The sequence below is a fragment of the Nannospalax galili genome, unplaced genomic scaffold (genome assembly GCF_000622305.1).
Source record: "Nannospalax galili isolate Female #2095 unplaced genomic scaffold, S.galili_v1.0 scaffold25, whole genome shotgun sequence".
Lineage (NCBI taxonomy): Eukaryota > Metazoa > Chordata > Mammalia > Rodentia > Spalacidae > Nannospalax > Nannospalax galili.
The window spans coordinates 3678971-3703362 of record NW_008355642.1 but is presented as its reverse complement, the minus strand read 5'-3'; the positions used below and the strand labels follow the sequence as shown (position 1 = coordinate 3703362).

At 39.5% G+C, this 24392-nt stretch overlaps 1 protein-coding gene across 3 annotated transcripts in view; it reads right to left on the bottom strand.

Annotated features, from left to right (window-relative positions):
* Col4a6 (collagen type IV alpha 6 chain) overlaps positions 1-24392 on the bottom strand; it is a 341384-nt gene that overhangs the window by 95334 nt on the left and 221658 nt on the right. The window lies entirely within an intron of this gene.

Genomic DNA, 24392 nt, shown 5'->3' with positions numbered 1-24392 from the left:
TAAATTAGCTCCATTAAATGGTGCAGCCAGTATACCATAGTCATCATTTGCAAGAATCACATCCAAGGAACTCTGGATCCAGCAGGTAAGGCTAAAACTAACATATGTGCTACATCCTACCCATTCCATTCCACAACTGTGGCTTATTGGCCAGTTTATTTGTGTTTAGCAAAATCTTCAAACCACTGAGCATACTGTGAAGGTGATCACATGCCACAGGGACACTGAGAAGACAGGCGGTTGCCTACGCAATAATTTTGTGGACATCTGCATGTGAGCCTCCTCAAAAGAAGGCACATACTCCACATTTTAATATGTAAGTACAAATAAAGGACAAGCCTTACACCTTGCTCTCAAAGGTGCAAATTTTAACAGTGGAAACAGTGGGTATTTTGGCTACTGTCATCTGAATCCAGTGTAGGTCTCAACGACTTGAAAGAGGGAATTCAAACTCCATAGCGTTTAGTATAGTCTCATCCTTGATTCAAATGTATTCTGGATTTCTCAGTAAGCAATAGGAAGTCAGAGGATCCAAGAATTGAGAGGTCAGTGTAACTTTCTGACAGAGGCTCTAACCAATATTTTAATAGACTGTATAGAAACAGTCAAGAGGGAGATAAACCCGTTGGACCAAAGTCAGCACTAATGCTTCCTTTTTCCTCTGTTGCCATGGCACTGAGCATTTGGGTGCCTCTGTGAGCACCTGGGGAAAATTATTGTCTTCTCTACTATCTCAAAAAAGATAAGGGACTGTTAACCATTAACTGCTCCATCTTCATTTTCTTCATGTGTGATAGTATCACGTCTGCGTTGAAATTTCAGCAGTGGTAATTAGTAGCACTTAGTAGCTGTGTGATCATGGGCAGATAGCCTGTATGTGTCTCAGTTTTCTAATCTGCTTGGAGTCAGCAGAAGCATGTACTGATGAACATTGTTATAAAGATTGGATGAACTAGTTCATTTGTAGCAGTTAAAATTCTTGACTGTGAGCAACAGAAATTAACTCTGCATACATTAATGCAAGAAAATATTTTTCTAGAAGGATACAGAGCAGAGGTGGTAAAAGTTTTCTGCTAATGACCAAATCATAAATATATTCAGTTTTGTGGTCTGAGCTGTACTTGTTACAACTATTCAACTCTGTCATTGTAGTACAAAAGCAGCCAGAGATAATATTTAAATGAATCAGTATGACGGTGTTCCAAAATTTTTTACTTAGAAAAAGCAGTGATAGGTTAGATTTGCAGTTGTCAGCCTGTAGCATCAAGACTTTTAGAATAGGTGCTTTGGAGCTAGATTGCAGGTAGAAACTGGCCAAGGTACTATCATCACATGTACTGACTACCAGTATGATTGAATCCTGCTCATCATCTTAACTTCAGTTGCTTCAGACTAAAAGTGCAAGGAATGTATCCTGCTGACTCAGCATGAATCCTATAGCTAAGTTCTAGTTATCTAGGGAAAGAGAAAAGGAGTATCTGCATCCTGTGATTTCTGCTGTGAGAGGTTGGACCCTACCTTACGGTAAGTATCATATAATCAGGGAATCTTTCCAACTCTGAAAGATACTTGGATGCTAACGACAAATACCTACTATGTCTCATAAAGTTCTTGACACATTTTCATGTACACAGGAAGTTTTTGGTGGTTGGAACAGTGGTACTTATTATTAGTATTAGAGCAGTGGATTCCTGTGGGTGTTCAATGGCTGCCAGTCCCTTTCTCTGCTCCCCCTTGTCTACATTTATTTATGGTATTTTCTATAATTCTCCTCTCATTCTTCACTCATGAAAGGTAGCGTGATGTACTCAGGGAGATAGACTGAAGACACCAATCAGCTTTGAATCCTTACTCTAATACTTCCTCAGCTCAGCTGTTTTTCCTTTGTTTCCTGCACATAACACAGAAGAATGAGATTAACAGCATCTGCCTCAGAGGTTGAATCAACTGAGTCAACTAATATACAGTACTTAGAACAATGCCGGGCACTTAAATGCCTACTGTATTTATTCCCTCTCTTCTCAAACTGCCTGGCTCCGATGATTTCAGTTTCCCCAATCTGTGTTTCCAATTCAATTATTCCTTTAAATCTTATCCCCAAACTTATACCCAAACTCATTGTCCTTAGACCATTTCTACTGAGGTGGTGGATTGTCCTTTGAACCAGTTCATAATCCCAAATAATCATTGGCCTCCTCCCAATACCAAAAACTTGTAGGCCTCAGAGAAACTAGAGTCATTACCTCTGCATTTCTGGCATAAGGTATGGAAATAGTTTATTAACTTGTCTCCTGGATTCTACTTTCTGCTTCTAATACCTCCTAATGCTGTCAATTCACTTTGTGTACAATGACCAGATTCAGATTCCTAAAATATGAAGGTCTACAGACCAATAAGCTACTAGGAAGCTTTTGGCTTCTCTCTACCCAGAGGAACATAGGTTGAGGTCTAAGAATGGGCTTCAGAAGGTCTGCAGACCACTTTTCCTCTCTGAAAACGGTATGAAAAAGCATCCATGCACAGATTTTTGGTGATGGGAGAGGATATGCAGCTTTCAACAGACTCTCAAAGGGACTTGTGGGCCCTAAATTTTTAGCCAATGACCTAAAGTGATGGCATAACATTTGTGTATGTTTTATAAGGTGTTAGTGCATTAGTTTAAGTATTTAGTTCATAAATATATATTGACTGGAGTACTCTGGTTTCCTACTAGATGTGTATGATCAAAACCATTTTGAGGATCTATTATAAATGATAAAATAAAAATTCCTTTGCTCTTCACTCTGGTCTGAAGCTATTCTCTCTCTCTCTCTCTGTCTCTCTCTGTCTCTCTCTCTGTCTCTCTCTCTCTCTCTCCTCTTTTCTCTCTTGAGTTTTTGAGACAGGATCTCCCTGTAGTCTCAGCTGGCCTGAACTCACAATGTAGACCAGGCTGGCCTCAGTCTCACAGAGATCACAGGCCTTCTTCTGTCTTCTGAGTGCTGAGATTAAAGGGGTGTGCCACCACACCGAGCTTGCTCTTGTCTCTTATATGATTCCTCCATATATTATAGATTCATTCCCATGACTAGACTCTGGTTCATGTGCTTTGTGCAGACAACTTCTCCCTCCTTCTCTACATATTCAAGACTCCAGGAAAATTCCTACTTCTATCAAAAAGGCCAGTCTGACTGCTCCATCTGATACACTAGTGCAAACCCCTGTCTTCAACACTCATTATGGCACTAAACAGACAGATCTTAACTGTGTGTGTTGTGTATTTTATAGACTTCATCTTCCATAGCTAGAAAGCAAAATCATGAAGTTCTGGGTAGGATGGAAAACTAGATGCTATCTCTGTGTGACCTGGTACAGAAGAAGTGTCAGGATAAAAAGTGTGCTTTTTTCCTAAGAGAGAAAGATCAGGACATTGAAACATGCAAAGAAAGGGTAAGACAGATGAAAAGGGTGGGGAAAAGAAGGGTGAGAAAACAAGCTCATTAAAGAAAGTTTGTGCAAATACTTTCCACGTCGTCTACAGGACCTACTACAGAGCTTGAATTAGTGCTTAACAAAGAATAGCTGAGTGCAGACAAAGCAATAAGCTGCTCAGGATGCAATGGGATGGAGCTCTCTGATGTGTCTACTGATTATAAGGCTACTGGTTGGCAGGTGAGTGAACTCACACAAAGTAGCAGATGATGTAGAAAGCATGTGTCAAAGAGAAAAAGCCCGAGGAAACAAAATCCTGTTCTGTCACCCCACGGAGCTTTGGACTTCTACCCTATTCCCCGAGGGGTCTCAATTTTCTGTTAAGACTAATTCGATAAATGTATTTCTGGGCAAAAGTATTAATGACTGATAATGTATTTAATGCATGACCTCATTCCAGATAATGACTGTACTCAGAGACCCTCATTGGAATGATGTATAATTATCAGTGTAGGCACTAACAGGACTGGTTGGAGACAGCGCGGCTTGGGGTTTCCTCTTGTACTTCACACTACATTCCAAAAATGAAGAGTCAAAAAGGTAAATAGGGCATAAGGAATTTTTCACCACACAAAGACATGAAGGGTCTGTATGAGGTCAGAGTAGGCACAGGAGCCCCATCGTCTACTTTGCTCTTCAGTGCTATCTGCCTCCTTCTTTCCAGGAGCCTGCAGCTGTATAAAATACAATCTGTGATTAAAATATCATCCATTGCAAAGTTCCACGTAAGCTGCTGTGTCATGAAAGATATGGAGCTTGAAATACAGTATTTCAAAATCCAAATAACTCTATTTTTGAAGCTAGATTTACTACACTGTAAAGGTTGTGGGACTATGCAAATGAAATTCTAGGAGCATAGAATGTCATTCCCTTCCTGTTTCTGTTCAGAAGCAAGTTCTGAGGATCAGAGAAAAGCCATCTGGCTCAGCCAGGAAATTGTAAATTTCCAAAAATTTCCAATTAGCTTTCAAGTATCTGCCCTCTGTAGTGCACTGCGTTTTAGTCTTTTTGGTAGTGGCAAAAGTGCTCTAACTGCTAATAACAAAGAGCCCCCTGCCTCCATCGACAATTCCCTGAACAGGGGCCCAGTGGGGAAAAGTGACTTGTAGTGTTTAAAAACGCTCCTTAGCTATCCAGTAGTGAGTGCACCTTGAACAAACATCGTGAGATGAGCTCTTTACCCATGACAATTCCTCTTGGCTACAGTTTACGAAATAATTAATTCCAGCCCCCTTGTCATTACTCACATGATCTAAAGAAGTTCACGGGCACTCATGACAAGGCTGTCACCCTTTCCCTACAGCGCCATTCCTTTGTGTGCATAGACTCCTTTTCTAGTCTGCTCACTGTCTGGAGAACACTGGCCTTTGTCTAGAAAATCCTTCCCTCTGTAGCACAATGAGGGCTTAAGTGACTCTCTGGACCTGTAGAACCAGTCACAGTGTCCACACTTCCTGCCTTGAGAGCTCAGAATTCATGACCATGTAGATAAATGAATTATACACTTGGCCAGAGATTAAGCCCAGCCCTTTGTGTAGCAACCTCTGAGGTCTGGAGATTTGACCTGTTCATTCTGCCTTGATGAGAGGCAGAGCAAAGCAGCCCTGGCTGCACAGTCCCACACTCTGGGGTGTGATACTCAGCAAACAGTAGAGAAGAATTGGCCTTTGCCTGATTCTCATTGTCCAGGACCCAGGCTATGCTGTTCAGTGGATAACAGGCTGTTTTTCTGACTCTAGATGGTGGAACCATCTCTTGCTAGGCAAGGCAAGAAAGAAGGACCTCTTGAGCGAAGCTTCGACCAGAAAGGGAATTTCTTTTTTTAAACTTAAAAAAAAATATATTTTTATTTTATGTGTATGTGTGTATTGCCTGCATATAGGTAAGTGCACCCATGTTGTGCAATGCTTGCGGAGGTCAGAAGAGGCTGTCAGATCTCCTGGGACTGGAGTTAGGGATAGTTGTTAGCTGCCATGTAGGTGCTGGGATTCGAACCTGGGTCTTCTGCAAGAACAACCAGTGTTCTTCACCACTGACCCATCTCTCCAGCCCCATAGTTTATTCTTTTTCGTTTTTGGGTGGGTCTTTTTGAGACAGGGTCTCCTTGTAGCCCCAGCTGTCCTGGAACTCACTATGTAGACCAGGCTGGCCTTGAACTCACAGAGAGATCCATCTACCTCTGCCTCCCGAGTGCTGGGATTAAAGTCGTGCGCCACCACACCCGGCCCCAGAAAGGAAATTTCAAGGAGCCTAATGCACAAGAGTGAGGCCCAACCAGAAACTTACATGGGAGACTGACAGCATAGAAGGAATCTTGGGTCTGAACTTTTCTTCCTTGACTTTAAACCCAAAGATTTGGGCACAGCTGAGAGACTGAGAATATCTTCTGAAGAAGAAAAGGCACTCTGAACTGGTTCTGTAACATACCAGCTAGATAGCCACCCTACAAATGTGAGTCACTTCAAAACCAGATATCCTCAGATATACAGAGGCTTTTACATGCCACAAATGACCAGTTTGATCCCTGCAGAGCAGTAAATCCTGTCTTGGTTAACTCCTCATGTGAATGTCTCTGTTCCAATGTGTCTTCTGCAGGGAGAACTATCCTGCTACCCTAAACCATATCAGAATCCCTTTCTATGGTCTCTAATCATACAGGTTAATTTTTCTTTCCCGGTGTTACCATAATTTTACTTGTTTGTATTTAATTCATTCTTCTGCTTGACAAGTATTTATTCCACATTCATTGGATCTAGGCTCTGTAGATACAGTGGTGAATGAAACTGATAAAGTTCTCTGCTGTCATGTAGCTTATATTATAGCATAAGAGAGACAAAAGCAATAAATATTACAAAGGAAATGAAAGTCCAAGTGTAAATTTTATGCTCCCAGTCTTTTGCAACAAGGTGTTTTTTGGTCACTGTATATCCTAAAATGTTCATTAATACTTATCATGTTTTTCCCTTTTTTCTAGTTTAGAGAAATCTAATCTGATCCCATTACAACAAAGTACTCATCAACAAAGGAAATAATTATCCTTTATCTATTTTCACTGTTATATCAACAAAGCACACATAACACTGTTATTTGGGGGACGGCAGTGCTAGGCATCCACATATTGTACTGGGTTTATACCTTTATAATAACATTTACATCTCTGAATTGGGATGATTAATATCCTGGTCTTCTTCTGTCACCCAGTAGTTAACTACTCTAGGGGAAGGACTGTCTATGCCTGAGATATGTTTGTGCCACTAGAACTCAGACAGATGTTCAAGAACTGTTTGTTGAAATGAGAAACCTGTATCCCCATCACAGAGGCTAAGAGCACTCAGTAATTTTCATGTAAAAGCCCAGGAAGAACTGATGATGATGCATCAATCCCAGTAGAGTTCAGGCCAGCCTAGAACAGATCCACAAGACCTTCGCAGTCATCAGAAGTTTTATTCTAGGACTTGTGGGTTCCTATGGGCCCCATCTTTCAGAGAGCCCATTAGTTGATCAAGGAATTTATTTGAGATTATAACAAATCTAGTGAGGACTCTTGAAGAATGTGGAAGTTTACAGAATTGTTTGATTCATTAATACCTAAGGGGAAAACATTTATTAAAGAAAATATTCCAAATTCTTAGAGGTAAACTTCCTGCCACATAACACAGTTAAGCTGAGGTAACAGGAAATCTTTCTTGGATTTTGAAGACTAGCTGGGTCTCTGAGATATTTTCCAGCAGGTCACTTTCCATATCTATGGGTTGTTTGATTTTCTCCTAGCACTATGCTTCTTTTCAGATCATTTTCCTCATCATATATGTGTCTCCCTAAAAGAAAAATGCAGCAAACAACCCAGGTTACGACACTTCTGGGCTATCAAGACTGTACTGAGCATTTGAGTGGGATGCTTGTAATCTTACTCTCACACTCAACTTAGGGGAAATTGTTTTCACTCTTGTCTAAGGTAGCTAAATAGTGGTTCAACACAAGCAATCACAGATAATTGTCATAGGCATCAGGAAACTCTTGTAGTTTGCTGTAAACTAATACACTTACAGTTACAGATATCTTGACAAATTGACTTGCTAATATACAAGAAGAAAAATGAGTCCTTGTGTAAGGAAGAAAATTTTAGGCTAGACTATATGTTATACAGTTCACATACTTCTCTAAGCCCTGTAGCAACAGATATGGTAACACCAGTAGGCACTACAAATATGTGTACCCCAAGGAGTTTTCCTTATCTTGGAGAATTGAACAGAAAGGAAAAGGGTTCAGAAACAGGTATATGCCAGGATGGTGGGGCTGGAGTGGAGGGAAAGGAATAGGTAGGAAAGGGGAAAGTTAAGCTTGGAGAAATCAACAGTGAGGTACTTTGTTTTATCTGGGCAAGTCTTAAGTTCTTAACTTTAGTGGTTGAAAAAAAAAAGCAACAATGGAAAATGGTGTCTTAGGGAGGGAAAAAAATCCCTGACCAAGTTTTGTACAAACTCTTCTCTAGATATGCCAAGGAAGCCTTCTAAGAACTGTAAGCTATAAGGAGGCTCTACTCTTGAGTGCATACTTATAAAGATCCCCCAGTGTTAGATTTGCTGATAGTGTAAGCCACTGAGTCCCAGTAGGAAAATGAAAAATAGAAGGTCACCCCTGAATGGAGGGCGTCTACTTCCTGAAGAGAGTTGGTCACAAAACTCTGCTCTGATGACCTGCTGTTTGAATTGGACCAAGGAAAGGGTCTACATTATCTAGAAGGGTCTCTTAGTTGTTAGTGCTCCACACTTTAATAACTCTAAAAAGCAAACCAGAATGCAGGGAGAGATGAAGGGAAGAAGAGAGGGAAAGGGCAAGGATCAGTTAAGAGACTATGTAGAAAAGCACACTTTGGCCTTGCCAGCACAAGGGCCATTAGATATAACACAGTATTCAAAAGCTCTTTTCTCCTCCGTGTTTTCTTTTTTTTCCCCTCTTTCCCCTAATTTTGCTCATATCCAAGTTCTGTGTGTACTCTGAATCTGGTTTTCAGTTCTCTTTTGCCACTGGCTGTGACAACCTCACCCTGTTAACAAACCCTGACTCTCCGCTTGCCCGTGTTCATTTTTCACACTTCCACTTAATTACTTGGCAGCCAGCACATTCAGCCTGTCTTTCATCCCTGAGCTCTTATGAAAATGATCAACCCTGGCCAAAAATCTTATAAGTATACAGACCTTCAAAAATCTTTAAAGATAGGTTAAATGACAAAAGCTTGTTAGAAAGTTAATTATCTCCAGTATTGGAAGGTGGGAGGAGGGAGTAGTGAGGTGTGCCTCGATGATTATACTGGTCAGTGAGATAGGAGATTTGGTCTCAGCTCTTCCATCAACTTTCTGTCATCATCAATAAGTCTCTCCTTTGCTCTGAATCTCAGCTTCTTTATTTGAAAAAGGAAGACTGTGAAATCAGTGAGTTTCTAAAGAGAGGCAGCCAAACCACTGGTGGCTTGAGGTACATTGATAATGCACGTTATTCTAGTTGATTGATATTCATTCTATTTTATATTAATAAAACAATGTTTGTTTTTCCCCTGGTCTATTTTAAAATAAATTTTATTTAGGTGAAATATAGGAACAATCAGAAGAAATGTATTTAGGAAAATAATAAGTGCTATGTATAGCAAGAATGAAAGCTTACAAAAATTTTGACCAGGATTTATGAAGGATGGGCAAAGTGATTGTCACTGGCTATATGTCTAGATAACTGAAGTAATAACACTTTGCAGAATTTATTACGTGCCAGTCATATGCCTGAGTGTAAGATGCTCATGACATCTTAGGAAGTAGGCACAATTATTATGAGCATTCTGAGATGATTAAACTGAGATATAGAAGGATTAGAAACTTGTCTAAGATCACATATCTTGAGGGTCAGAGACAGGATTTGAACTTGGGCAGATAAGATCCAGAAATCACAGTTTGAACTACTTCACTAGAGCGTGGCTGCTGGATTACTTGGGAGCTGGTTAACAATGTAGAGTTTCCAGGTCTCTGCCATAGACCTATGATTGAGGCAGAAACTCTGGAAGTAAAGTCAAATGGTTTACCTCTGAACAAACTCACACTCAGCATGTGGTTCTAACTGAGGCTTCCGTTTCGAGCTGATTGTGTACTACACTATACTGAACCAATGGCAACAAGCGTGGCTTGAAAGGGAAGGGATTTGAATGGCAGACTGAGGTAGAATGAAGATTTATGCAGAATTGGTGAAGCTTATATAGCTCCACAGTGGAAAGGTTATAGAAGCTTATAGGAACTGAGAAAAACAAGTAGAAGAAAGCAGGGTTGCATCAGGGTTACAAAGGGTAATGAGGAAGGGTGTCTTGCACAGAACCGTAAAACACAGAGAAGAACCTGGGGAAGAAGGAGCTGATGTTTGGATTTTTTTCCATATGCAAACACTTGATTAACAGTTTTCAGTCATGATAGAGGGAAACTGACCATGTTCTGAGGAAACAGATGACTGATTCAATCCAACTGTTCTATGGGTCTCAGCATGGATATGGATTAAAGAATGTTTACTTCTAATGCTAAGGTTAAAGTAGCAGCTGGAGAGGAAGATTTTCCAATGAGTGCAGCCTAGTGACCAGTAGAGTTTTCTAGAAGTCACAAAAATGGATCACTCTGATCCTCCATTTTCAGGAGCATAATTGATAGACTTCCCTAGCTGTTGACCCTGTGAATCCATCACCACAGTTTAGCTAAGGCCATGTTTCCATCAAGCAGTCCTCAAACAATGATTATTTGTGGCAAGAATACTAATAGTGATGCAGGGGATGCCTTTGCTGGTGACTCTAGCTTGAGAATTGCCTATGGACTTACTGAAAACTTCTGAAACAGGTACTGAAATCTAAATCTGAGACTGCTTATCCAACCAATCCTCTTTCCTTTTCTCCTTAATAAGGGATTAGAGCTACACTAAGGCTTTAAAATATTTTATTTAATATTTTTACTTTATGTGTATTTGTGTATTGTCTGCATGTATGTAAGTGCACCCATGTTGTGCAATGCCTGCGAAGGTCAGAAGAAGGCAGTGAATCTCCTAGAATTGGAGTTACTGATAGTAGTTAGCTGCCTTGTGGGTGCTGGGAATCAAACCCAGTTCTCTTCAAGAACAGTCAGTGCTCTTAACCGCTGAGCCATCTCTCTAGCCCCTACCCTGAGGTTTGATAAGTCCTATCTCCCCTGACTCCCTTTTTCCTCTCATTAGCAACTTGATGTAAATTTCTTGTATATATATAAAATGTCTAGGAGTCCTGATTACAGAAGGTCCAAACTAATGAAGTGTTCTTCTCAAATTATGATTTGCTATATGGGTGAAAATGTGGATGCTGGGTATGTTTCAGGGTTGGATGATTTGAGGTTAAAAATTAAGAAAATAAAAAGGGATGGGGTAGAGATTCTGACAGGCTTAATAACCTTGAATCTTTATAAGAAGAATCTGTTTTATTTAGATTCCTTCAGTAATTTAGAGATAAATATCAGATATTTAAGAAATTAACATTTGTAAGGCTCACATTTGTACTGTTTTGTTTTGTATGTAGACTTTGCAGGAAACTAATAATAGACAAAGCTCCATTAGTGAAAAGGGAGAGGGTCAATGATCTGAATGAAATGGGTGAATCCTGGTGTGGGCAGTGAGATACTTAAGTCTTGATGGATTATAAAGTATCTGATTCCATGAATATGAGGGTGGCGTCAGCAGCAAAATGAGAAGGAATAATGATTAGTCTACTTCCAGAGGATGATGTTGACAATTAAACTTCCTAAGAGTACATACTTACAATACCTATATTCTGGGAAGGACCTCTTTCCCAAGTCAAGGTAGACTTGGGAGATGTAAGATTGAACAGAAGCCAATATCATTGAGGAGATAATCTTCAAAGAAGACTCGCAGCTCAAGTGAGCTGTGGGCTGTCCCTGAGTTGCTGAGAGGACAGTTGCTGAGAAAAAGTCCCAAACATTTTCCACTTTACCTTTTTTCTTATTCTTGTTTGGTAGAGAGTACATTCATACCCTCTTTTCTGTTAGGAGCCCTATGTGCTTGGCCTATTTCTTTCAGACCCCAAGGTATAGAGGGAGACAAGGCAGTCTTGTTTAAAAATTACTTATTATTTTTATTTTTATTTGTATGAGTGTATTGCTTGCATGTATGTAAGTGCACCCTTGTCATGTAAGGCCACAGACATCAGAAGAGGGTGTTGGATCCCTTGGAACTGGAGTTAGAGATGGTTGTTATCTGCCGTAACAGATGTGGGTGCTGGGAATCAAACCCTGGTCCTCTGCAAGAGCAGCCAGTGCTCTTAACTGCTGAGCCATCTCTTTAGCCCACAAGGTAGTCTTGTAAAGGAAACTGCAGGTATATGTGTGTCTTCCAATGGAAACTGGGGATCAGGCTATTTACTGATGCCTTCAGTAGAGGTGAGCTGCTTCAAGCACATTGAGATTTGGTTTACTTAAATAAAATATAAAGACACAACAGAGTGAAAAGAAAAAAAAGTCAGCAAGCTTCTCTAATGCAACTTGGTAAGAATGTTCAACAGCAGGAGAAACTTTAGGATGTAAACACATTTTCTAAACAGAAGCACTGACTGTTTGCTCAGAAACAGATGTAGCTGGCAGTAAAATGATAATGACATTAACCACAAATGTACCCTTCTCCCGATGGTTCATTTGTAATAATTATACCATTTAATAAATAATAATGGTACTTCTCACTTTACAAATCATTTAACATTGAAATTCTAAAGAATCACTTTGAAACTAAATTTTAGGTCATAAAGACAATCTAAAGAACTAATAACAAAGACTCCTAGGTTTTTGTAGCTGCAAGAAAATACTGAAATAGGCTTTTCTTCGCTCTATTGAAACTATGAAAACTAAAATCTTAGATATAGTCTGATAATGCTATCAGTGTTATCACACACGATAAACACAATCTTGTACTAGTACTAGTTTAGGCACATAAGTACAAGAGAAAATTACTAAGTGAAGAACAGTACATTAACAAAAGCAAACATCAAGGGATTTTTTTAAGGATAAAAGTAAGAACTATGTTTACCAGGTCTACACTCACAGAAAAATCTTGCTAAGCTAGAATGGGTTGCGACAGTGAATGGGATGGATGCTATTTCTTCCCCCTAATCAGGTGATTCTGTACACACGTCTACGTAACATAAAAGTGCACCTCATGAGAAATACATCAAATAATGTCATTGGATTTTACCATGCCAGGATCAACAGTTTGATCCAGTTTAACAGCCAGGGCTTTCCAGTCTCAAAAATGTGGGCAGTGGGCCTCAACCAAGAATAAAGATCATCACTGACCAACGATCCAAAGTGAAATTACTGTAGCTGGACTAGAAACAGTATCTTGCTGGACCCATCTGAGTTATAAAGCTAGTCCCATTTCTTTCGCCCACTGAGGGGGCAATCATGATTTCCCTCCCTTCTTTAGCTGTCTGCATTCTCATTTATAAAATAAGGGAATTTGGATGGATGTTCTCTAAGGTCTCTTTCAGCTCTACAGCCATATGATTTTATTGTGGCTTTGTTTTTACATATTGATCATATCCACATGGCATATTAGAGAGGGAAATAAGTTTCATCTTAAATATTGTCATTGAAATACCTTATTTGCTTAAACCTGGTTCATTGGAACACTGAGTTGAGAAGAATTCTAAGATTTTGTCCAAACTCAGCAGGGAAGAATGACAGAGGAATGGGAGGGAAATAGTCTTCATGTGATGAATTTATCCTGAGAGACATAAACTACTGCTTGAGTCACTGGATCATCATATTAGTTAGAAGTTCCTATTCTGACCAATTTATAGAACTGGAGTTTAGTATGTTTTTTAAAAACATTTTATTTATTATTTTTATTTTATGTGTGTGAGTGTATTGCCTGCATGTATGTGAGTGCGCCTGTGTCGTGCAATGCTACAGAGGTCAGCAGAGGGCTTCGGATTCCCCTGGAACTGGAGTTAAGGACTGTTCATAGCTGCCATGTGGGTGCTGGGAATCGAACTCGGGTCTTCTGCAAGAGCAGTCAGTGGTCTTAACCACCATCTCTCCAGCCATGAGTGCTACAAGTTCTTTAACGTCTATGATGGAAACTCTGTGGTAAATAGGAAATGTTTGTCAGTTAATTATGCTAGCCCTATTAGTAACAATAACTTTCTATACTACAATGAACATTATCATTTGGAAGTGGAAAAGGTGAGTCAGGGAAGAGATTTTCAGCTCAATGAGTTATAGAGTAAGGACTTGTCACTTTTTTATTCAGAGAGGTTAATAACTTTATGCAGCCAATACTATGGGATCTAGATTGACAAACAATCAAATGACAAGGAAAAAATTTGCAAATTAAGTAAACAAATATTTTGTAGGAAGAATGTTTAATTAATGTGGAATGATAGAAATTGATCTTGTGTAATCTGCTGTATATGTATTAAAGTACCCTACAGTGATACTGTTTTATTCATATAACATAATATGGTTAAAAGCATATTAACATTTCAGACAGAAAAGAAAGAATATTATTAGTTCAGTGGCACTAATAAAAACTTGGGTACTGTGTGCTTTAATAAAAAATTCAATGAATCTAGAATATTTTATTATACCCCACCTTCCACATTGGAGAGTGTGTTCATACTGAGTAGTATTTACCAAACAATTCTTCAGTCTCCCCCAAGTTAGAAGCCATCATTAACAGATATAATGGCCATTTTCCAAGAGCTAGCAAACAGCATTACTAACCATTTAGCATTGTGTTGCTGTTTATGGAGTTGTTAGTTATAAGCAGCCATAGCAAAATAGTTTGAAAAGAAACCAGATCTTGGGCCACATTAGGCACAATCTCAAGTGCTCAATAATTACACATGGCTAGAGACTCCTGTGGGTAACATCACTGAGGTAGAAGTTCTGCTTCCATGCAGAAAGCTCTATTGGAGGATAATATTCTAGCAACGTTAGGTATTATAACTGGTGTGGAGATAGAGATTCCAAAATGGCTTAAGGGTTCATAACCTGCCATGATGATTCATAACTAGAAAAAGTCTTAAAGATTCAAATTTGCCTGTCATGGTGGCACACACCTTTAATTCCAGCACTTGGGAGGTAGAGGCAGGCAAATCTCTGTGAGATAAGGGTCAATCTGGCCTCCATAGTGATTTCTAGGCCAGCTGGGGCTACAGGGAGACCTTGTCTCAAAAATACAAAAATAAATAAAAAAATCAACAATCAAAAATCAAAGGATTCTCCATTTTATAGAAGAGGAAACTGAGGTCTAGAGAAGGTCATATAGCTAATTTGTAGCAGATTAGAATACAGATATTTTTATTTTGAAGCCTTTGAAGCAGATTTTGTACTTATTCCATGATCTTCGTAATATGTCTAAGATATTTTCCTGGTTGCTTTATTAACCTGTGGCCATCTTTCACCAGTATCACTAGCTCTACACCAGTGACCAGATGTTCCTATCATCTCTGTCGGAACACTCCAGTATTTTACAGAGGAAAAAAAAAAAAGCCCAAGGAGGATGTTGGATAGGGCCAGCGATGGGGAGGGAGTATGCAATTATCAAAGTAAATACCTAGTTCCAGAATTAAGAGTAAACAGTCTAGCTGACCTATAAATATTTAACTAAAGTTATACATCTGGGCCTCAAAGAAGCAGGCTTTTCCTTGGCATTTGCAATTAAAATGGATTAATCCCCTGATGTGTTAATACTAAACATTTTAAATGATAAACATCTCCCATGGTACTCCATTGTAAATATAAATGTATAGGAACACATTACTCACTGGGTAGTCAACTCTTGGCAAAAACACAATGCTCTCTGTATTCTTCGTGTACACTGATGGTATTGCATCAGTGAGGCGTTTGGCCGGTATTGTAAAGGAAATGATCATGTTTATTAAGGTCAATTAGGCTGTCTCCTAGAGGTCTGGCAGCAGTGTCTCATTTGAGTGGGTCCAAGGCTCGATCTAAAACCTCTATGACCTTTTTAGGGCAGTGAATGTATATATAAATATAATTTTTTTATGTGTATGAGTGTATTGTCTGCATATAGGTAGACATACCTGTGTCATGCAGTGCCTGGGGAGGCCAGAAGAAGGCATCAGATCTTCTCTAACTGGAGTTATGGATGGTTGTTAGCCACTATGTGGGTGCTGGGAATCAAACCCAGGTCCTCTTCAAGAGCAGCCAATACTCTCAACTGCTGAGTTATCTCTCCAGCCCATAGTACAGTATAGCCTTGTTGTCTGTAATTTCCTGCATCATCAGGAACTAGGTGTTGAGATAAAACCTTGGACTATATCCCATGAGCCTATGTACTATGTCACTGCTCTCATATTCCTGCTCAGAATAGAACCTTCAACTATATGATTCAAAACAGGTACTTGAGCAAAGAAGTCCAGCTCGTAGTAACAAAATGGATTAATCCCCTCTACTTTAGGGACTCTTTTCCCCCTTCAGTTCTGGGAATGGAGCCTAGTGCCTTCTAATACACCAGGTTCTTCCTTTGTCAACCTCAAGCTACCTTTGCCAGTTATTCCTCTACCAAGATAGTCATAGCTCTTCCTTTCTAAGAGTACTTGGAGGTACTAGGGAGTTAGTGTATTCTTTCTGTTTATATTTAAAATGAACATGTAAAGAGAGGATGCTTAATTCAGATGTATTTATCACTAATAGTGGAAATTCAAGCATAATTTCAGAAATGAATGTAACTTTCACAAATGTCTTTGGAGAGCTGGGCATAAGTAGTTCACACCTATAATCTCAGTACTTGGGTGGCTCAGGCAGAAAGAATACTGAAAGTTTGAGGCCAACCTGAGCTCAAAAAGAAGAGAGAAAACAAAAACAAAATAACAAAATCAAACAAGAACAATGACAAAAATATGTGAAGAAGGTGAATCCTCCTGAGTCAATGTCTGTGGCCATTCCCATAAGGCTGCCTTATACAACTTCTTCGTGGCAGATAAACAGTACATCTAAAGGTCTAAAGGAAAGAATCATATCTCTTCCATTTGCTTCAGAAAAGAATAGCAAAGCCAATCATGGATTGGTGGTTAAGATGTCTAATTCATAGTTGATTGGCTTTGCAGGCCTCTGCTTGTCTCTTTAGGAAGTCCCTGTCTCATAAGAGCATCAGTTGTTCTACATTTCCTTCAATTACCAGAAAAATTAAACCCTTCTTTACACAAATATAAAATATTAGACTCTACATTTAGCAAGGTTTCTGATACATTCAGTAACTATGTGCTTTAATAAATGGATGAAGGGCTATGGGTAAGCTCAATGATAGAACAAGTCCTTTGTATGCGCAAGGCCCTGGGTTCAATCCCCAACAATCATCACCCCCAACTGTCCCACAAATGAATAAATGGCTTTAGAAAATATTTACTAAGTCCAGGAATATCTACAACTCCTGCCCCAAACTATATCTAATGAAGGGGTCTGGTGTTAAACCAGGTTTGAGAAACAGAAGCTATTCTACTAACTAGTATAAAGCCAAAGTGGCTGGACAAATCGGAAATGAAACCCATAGAAAAATAAATGAAGCCCTCACAATGAGGATCTCTAATGAGATTCTCATGTCTTACTTCACAGAACAGTGATTCTTAGTTTTAATAGTGTATTAGAATCAGCCAAACCCCCCTCTGGAGATTCTGATTTAATTGGTCTGGCATTGAACCTAGGCATTGATGCAATTTTTTAAAGAAAATTAGTTAATTAAATTTTATGTATATCAGTATTTTGTCTGCATGTATGTAAGTGCATCCATGCTGTGCAATGCCTGTGGAGGCCAGAAGAGGGAGTTAGATCACCTGGAACTGGAATTTTGGATGGTTGTTAGCCATCATGTATGTGCTGAGAACAGAACCCCAGTTCTCTAAAAGAGCAATAAATGCTCTTAAATATTGAATAATCTCTCCAGCCCTACTGGTGCTTTTTTAAAATTATTTTTCCCCCAGGAGATTGTTATATGCAATCAGGATTGAAATCCATTGCCTCAGTGCATAAGGATCAGCTCCAAGTTTTCATTCATTCATCTGAAATGTCACAAGCAATCAAAGACATTAATTCCATTTTTTCCTCTTTTCATTTTTTTGTGTGGTGTGTGTGTGTGTGTGTGTGTGTGTGTGTATGTGCACGTCTGCATGTGGGTGTGCATGTACATGTATGCATTCATTCGTGGAGGCCCAAAGTTGATGTCAGGAATCATCCTCTATCAGTCTTTCACCTTAACTCATTGAGGCAGGGTCTCACAGTCAAACCCAGAGCTCACTGATATGGCTGGTCTCCCATCTCTGATGTCACACCCACCTGGCATTTACTTGGTTCTAGTGATCTAACTCTAGTCCTTATGCTTACAGGACAAACACTTTTTAATTACTCTCATCTCTATTGCCCCTCCTTATTTTCCCTTTTGATCCTGAGGATTGAACATAGGCTATCACACTTGCTAGAGGTAATTCTAACAGCATATTGCTGTGAGCTTAAAAATTTAATTAGGGGACTGGAGAGATGGCTAAGTGGTTAAAAGCACTGACTGTTCTTGCAGAAGACCTGGGTTTGAATCCAAGCACCCACATGTTGTCTAACAATCGCCTGTAATTCCAGTTCCAGGGGATATGATGCCGTCACTTGTCCTCCACGAACACCGCACAACACGGGTGCACTTACACACATGCAGGCATAATACTCATACACATAATATAAATCAGTAAATTTAAAAATGAATTAGTGTATATTCATTGTATAAAGTAATGTTTCTTACTATGGAATATCATATACTTTGTTCATATTTATGCACCCATTACCCTTCTCTGGTCTTCCTCCTTTCTCCTTCTTACTGGTTCTCTTCCTCTTCCAAATACATTTCTGTTTTCATCACACACACACACACACACACACACACACAGACACACACACACACACACACACACACACACACACACACACACAATCCAGATCCCATAGATAAGAGAAGACATGCAAAACATGCCTGAGTCTGACTTTTAAAAATGCAGATTCTTTAGCTTTCCCCCTATAGTCCCAAATTACAATTTTCAGATGTTCTTCCCAATAATCCATGATTTTAAGAGCTCCCCAGATTATTCTAATGCAGCCAGCCTGACAGGTCCTGGTAGGAGAAAACACCTTCAGGAACTACTGAATTCAATCATCTGTATGTCTTCAGTGGTGCAGAGCAGTGGCACCCGTGGTTGCTATAATACTTGAATCTTACCTCAAGAGAACCTAATTTATCTGAGACAGACTCCAGATATTCATATTTTAAAAAAATGATCCCTGTAATTGTGTATGCTATCAGACTTAGCACTGGCTTGGAGCAAGAATAGAGCCAGCCTTCATGTTCATGGCAGGTATCACTAGTCAATTCTGGCACCCTTTCCTACAGATTTTGGCCTCATATGTCTTCCCACTATGTAGTCCCAGCCAGCCATGGCCATGCATGGCATGGGCAGGCAACAACTATTTGTTATTTTCATCTTAGATCCTGTCTGGCAGAAATCTAATGACCTCTAGAAAGCCTTTCCTGGCTTTTATTTCAAAGCATCATCCTTGTCAGCCAGGATATTACTCTGAAGCAAAAGGTCGAAGTCAGAGGTGGGTACAAGAGGGAGAGCCTTCATCTAACCACTTCTACTCAGTGAACTGTTATTGTTTGTTTTGAGATTGTCTATCCTGTAACTTGTTATGTATCCCAGGCTGGCCTTCAACTCCTCATCCTCCTACCTCAGCCCCCAATCTGCTGAGATTACAGGCCTATGCCTCCACACCCAGCAGGTGCAGTAGTTTCCATCTCAGGTTCTGCTACAAGTAGAAATCCTTATGCTTCCATTTTTTTTCATATCAGGTTAAGGGAAATCCTAACATCAAGTGTACAGAAAAGAATAAGCATGAAGAGAGCTCACTCAGTGGTTAGCCCAAATCCTGGATGGGACCTTGTTTGTATATCCCCATCAGCTCTCCATAATCATTTCAGCTACCAAAGATTGCTTTATCACACCGTATTCACGTGTAGTGCACTGAATCTTTGCCTCTGGCAATGGTTTACAGAGGAGCACTTGACCTTCAGAATTGAACTTGTCTCTTACTGTGCAGCTTCCTGCTTTGGAGGAGCAAGTCAAGTAAGCCCAAAGTTTCAGCAGTTGCTTCCGCTGCTGATAATTAATGCAGAATGTGAGGAGAGCAGAGAGATCATACTTTTTTTTCTTCTTAAAAAGGGCTTCTTTCTTTCCTTAGGAACTTTGGTTTCAACAAGTGCAGAACAAAGAACTGCAGGAAGATAGGACCCGCCCCCCAACCTTGGTAAGCTGCAATAAAGCACCTTTAAAGGCACAGGTCATAGTTTTAACACTGGAATGGTGGGCTGGAGAGCTGGTGCAGCCCTTAAAGGCTCAGGCTCGCAACTGAAAAGACTGGAGAGGTAAGTGGGCATTAATTAGCATGTCAAGGATCCAGAAATCTACAAATGAGGAAATCTCTGGGAACCAGGCAGCCTAAAAGAAAGCAAAGGAGCATGGTCTTTGGAGACAGAATATGTTGAGCATCTCTACTATTTGTTGTGTGACTTTGGGTAAATAACCTAACCCCTCTTACCTTCAGTTTTCTCACCTCTTAAATAAGAGATTCTAATAATGCCTTCTTTTAAAAAATATTTTATTTATTATTTTTATTTTATGTGTATGAGTGTATTGCCTGCATGTATGTGAGTGCGCCCGTGTCGTGCAATGCCCTGGAGGTCAGAAGAGGGCTTCGGATTCCCCTGGAACTGGAGTTAAGGACAGTATGTAGCTGCCATGTGGGTGCTGGGAATTGAACCCGGGTTCTCTGCAAGAGCAGTCAGTGCTCTTAACCACTGAGCCATCTCTCCAGCCCTAATAATGCCTTCTTTATATCTGAGTACAAAAGATTACAGCAGAGAACAGCAGCTTTTTGTAAAGCCTCTTAGAGTGCCTGGCTAATAGTAAGAATGGGTGGTTGCTAGTATTATTTGAGCAGGTCACTGTTTTGCATTGACATTTCATTTAAGTCTACATTAGCCTTCCTCAAAGGATGATTCCTAGACAATCGTCCCAGTAACCCAAAGGAACTTATCAAGATGTCGATTCCTAGATGGCATTCTGCATCACCAAAATTGTGCTAAAATGACTGATTCCCAAACCTGAGCCTGGTTTTGATTAGATTCTTTTGATGCAGAACTACTAATTGACTGGGTGTGGTGGCACATGTCATTAATCTCAGCACTCCAGAGGCAGGGGCAGGCAGATCTCTGTGAGTTGAAGGCCATCCTGGACTATGTAGTGAGTTCCAGGACAGCTGGGGCTACAGGGAGACCCTGTCTCAAAAAGACCAAAAAAATTACTAATCATAATAGGACCAATTACATCTTGCTTGTTTATTTCATGAAGTATAGTTTATTTTATGGGGAAAATAATGTACAAGAACTTGAAGAAAATGACATTATATATTTCCTAAATGATGTTAAATGACACCATTTAGTTCATAGGAGAGGACATGAAGTGAAACTGGCATTTTAGATCCAGGGAATTCTGAAACAGAGAAAACTTCTGTCTTCGTTGCTTTCTGCTTTATCTATGAGCATAAGACTCAATAAAGTATATTTTGACTGGATTCAACAAAGATGACAGTTATTTTTAATTACTACATTTGTATTACGCTATGATTCAGGTACTGATGATGTTTCAGCAGTGAATGAGACAGACAACACTGCTGCCTTCCCTAGGTTTACACCGGAGGAGGCGGACAATACATCATTTAAGAAATTGAGACGAAATTTTCACTCATTCTTTGATTCATAAATCCACTTAACTGTTTTTTCAATAAATATGAAACTTTTGTATAGAGGAAGACAAAGGTTGAAGTAATTTACAATTCAGTGTTACAAAGAAACACATAGAAACACATAGTACTAGCTAAGGGATTATGGATGTAAGAGAGGATGTTATCCAGGACCTAATTTAAGAAGGGGCCACTTTTATAGAAAGTGATATACAGATTGTGACTTGAAGGGGAAGTAAACTAGGTAAAGAAAGCAGGGGAAGATACTAGGGAAGATGAAAAGTGTGTCTAAAGTTTAAAGACTGATTGGAGAGAACATGGTATGTCAGAAGATGTCATATCAGGGTCTCAAGACAGACAAGAAAGAATGGCGCTAGATGAAGGTGGTGCAAAAATGTAAAACATCCAAGCTCATTTAGTCACACAATCTGGTGATAGGCTGTATAGCTAACATCTTTTCTCTGTGCATAGGTTCTCTGACTTGAATTCCACAGATGTTTTCCTGAACAAACTATATTCCAAATGCATCCTATTTAATTTCAGTTTTCAGTTTTGTTTTTATTTTATTTTGTTTTTTACAACTGAGCAGGTTTTAGAACAGTTTTTTTAAATCAAATCTTACATTGAACTTAGATTTCATGAAGACAATTGCTTCCTTTTTGTACTCATATTTCACAAATGTGTATCCAATTACCTAATTATAACAGCAAGGATAACTTACATAGTGGATTTGGCAATAACACAAGTAATGTTTGGTCAGTATTTGACTTGATGTGTGGAAGCAGAAGCATAAGGGGCCACTAGAAGTAACTAAACTATGAGCTTCCGGTGTATCTCAAGCATTAGCCAGCAAATGTATTTCAGTAAGGAAAAACATCAACTTAATACACCAATTTAATTAAGCACAGGTCAGTAAGGAAAGTTTTTGTTGTATTTAAAAGTTTATCTAAAAATAACAGTCAGTAGATACCACAAGTCTGAATTTACTATTCTACTTAATTCTTTTTGAAAGTGCTCCCAAATATCGGCTAATATTAACAATTGCTAATATTTGTGTAGTGTTTACTATGATCTTAGCATGTCAAAAGCATTATCAATATTAATGAACATTATTTTATTTAATCCTCATAAAACATATGTATTATGCCTATTTTAAGGATAAGCTAACTAGGAAACTTGCCAGATTGTACTCACCAAAAGAGAGTCAGGTTTAGGCAGTCTAGAGCCCAAGCTCATTACTACTATAGTATGCTGCCAACCAGCAAGCAAGCAAGTCAGGAGTACCTAGTAGTCTCCTTCCTTCCTCTCTATATTCCTATGGTGACACATTCCAAAGCAGAAGGCACAGTATCCTTGACAGAGGCTCTAGCCAGACTTTGTGCTTTCTTGAGTGTCTCTGATATGGTTCTGTACAGCTCTCTTCTAAGTGATGAGCCAGCAAGACAATCAAGGCCAAAAGCAGACACTGTCTGGATTTATTGAGTTTCTGCAGCAGCAATTCTTTTTCCAGGAGCAACTTTTTGTTTTTACAACTTCATTCTTATTTATTTTCCATTTGGATTTAGCTGTTGTTTCTGAAGGCTCATGGACAGTCATTCTCTCTTGGGTCTACAATTATAGAGGCTACTTGCCTTCTGCCTCCAAAAATCACTGCAAGCAAACTGTTTTCTAGTTTTCCAAGCAAATACAGGGAAATAGAACATTAGAATTCAGCCATTTTGCTATGGCTGAGCCACATTAACCCTTTGAATGAAAAAAGATGAGGCTGAGCCTTACTGAATGGTAGAGCCAGCCAGTCATATCAATCAATGGCTGCAAGCTGTGTTGTAGAACAAAATATATCAGGAAAGAAAATTGCCAAAGAATCGAGCCCAGGGTCTCAGGGCACTCTGTATAGATGGTTTACAAGAGCCAAGCACCTTGTCTGTGTAGAAACCCAGAGGAGGCAAATTTAAGGTCAGATGATTATCGTCTACCTATAGGATGCCATAGGCTAGACTCTAGAATGCAAGTATATTGAAAGACAAGGGCACAGAGTTGCCATGGAGACTTGTGCCTTGGAAATTCTCAGTATCAGAGAACTCAATTTAAATCTATTTCAGCTAGGATTGAGCATCTGTAGTCCAAAATTCTACCCAAGCAGACAGGGCAGGATGGGCATATTCATGATGTGATAGCCACTGAGGAACTTTCTCAAGGCAGGCAGGAAAGGTCTAGCCCAAATTAGCCTGGAACTGTTAACATCTAAGTGAAGCTCACAATTATCAACAAGCAGACTAATAGGTACCTGGTGGTTTAATACACCTGTTCTTCAAAAACAATGGTGTTTCAGCTTTGGATGATTTTGGTTCAACTATCGTGATGTTTGGATTTTCTTTTAACACTTTTCTTAAAACATTTATTTTTTATTTTATGTGTATGTGTATATTTCCTGCATGTAGGTCAGTGCACCCATGTCGTGCAATGCCTGCGGAGGTCAGAAGAGGCTGTCAGATCCCTTGGGACTGGAGTTACAGACAGTTGTTAGCTGCTGTGTGGGTGCTGGGATTCAAACCCGGGTCTTCTGCAAGAACAACCAGTGCTCTTAACTGCTGAGCCATCTCTCCATCCTCAAAACTTATTTATTTACTGTGTATGAGTGTTATGCCTGTATGTAAGTGCACCTGAGTAGTACAGTGCCCATAGAGGCCATAAAAAGGCATCAGAACTCCTGGAAATGCAGTTATGGAGGGTTGTTAGCTGCTATGTGAGTGTTGGGATTTGAACCCAGGTCATCTGCAAGAGTAGCCAGTGCTCTTAACCACTGAGACATCTTTCCAGTCCCCCAAATTTTCTTTTCAAAACCCATTTTATTTAAAATGAAGACATTGCTATATCTGTTTTAGGGACAGGAGAATTTGTACTTATGCCCTTTAGTGGAGACTGGGGTAGATTTCATCTATCCTTCATGCCCAGTCAGGTTTGAATGGAATAGTAGGTGGTGATGGCTATCAAGAAGGCAAATAGATCAAATCCCAAGGGCATGTGAAAGAAAGAAAATAGAACTAAGCCACAAGGAGTCAA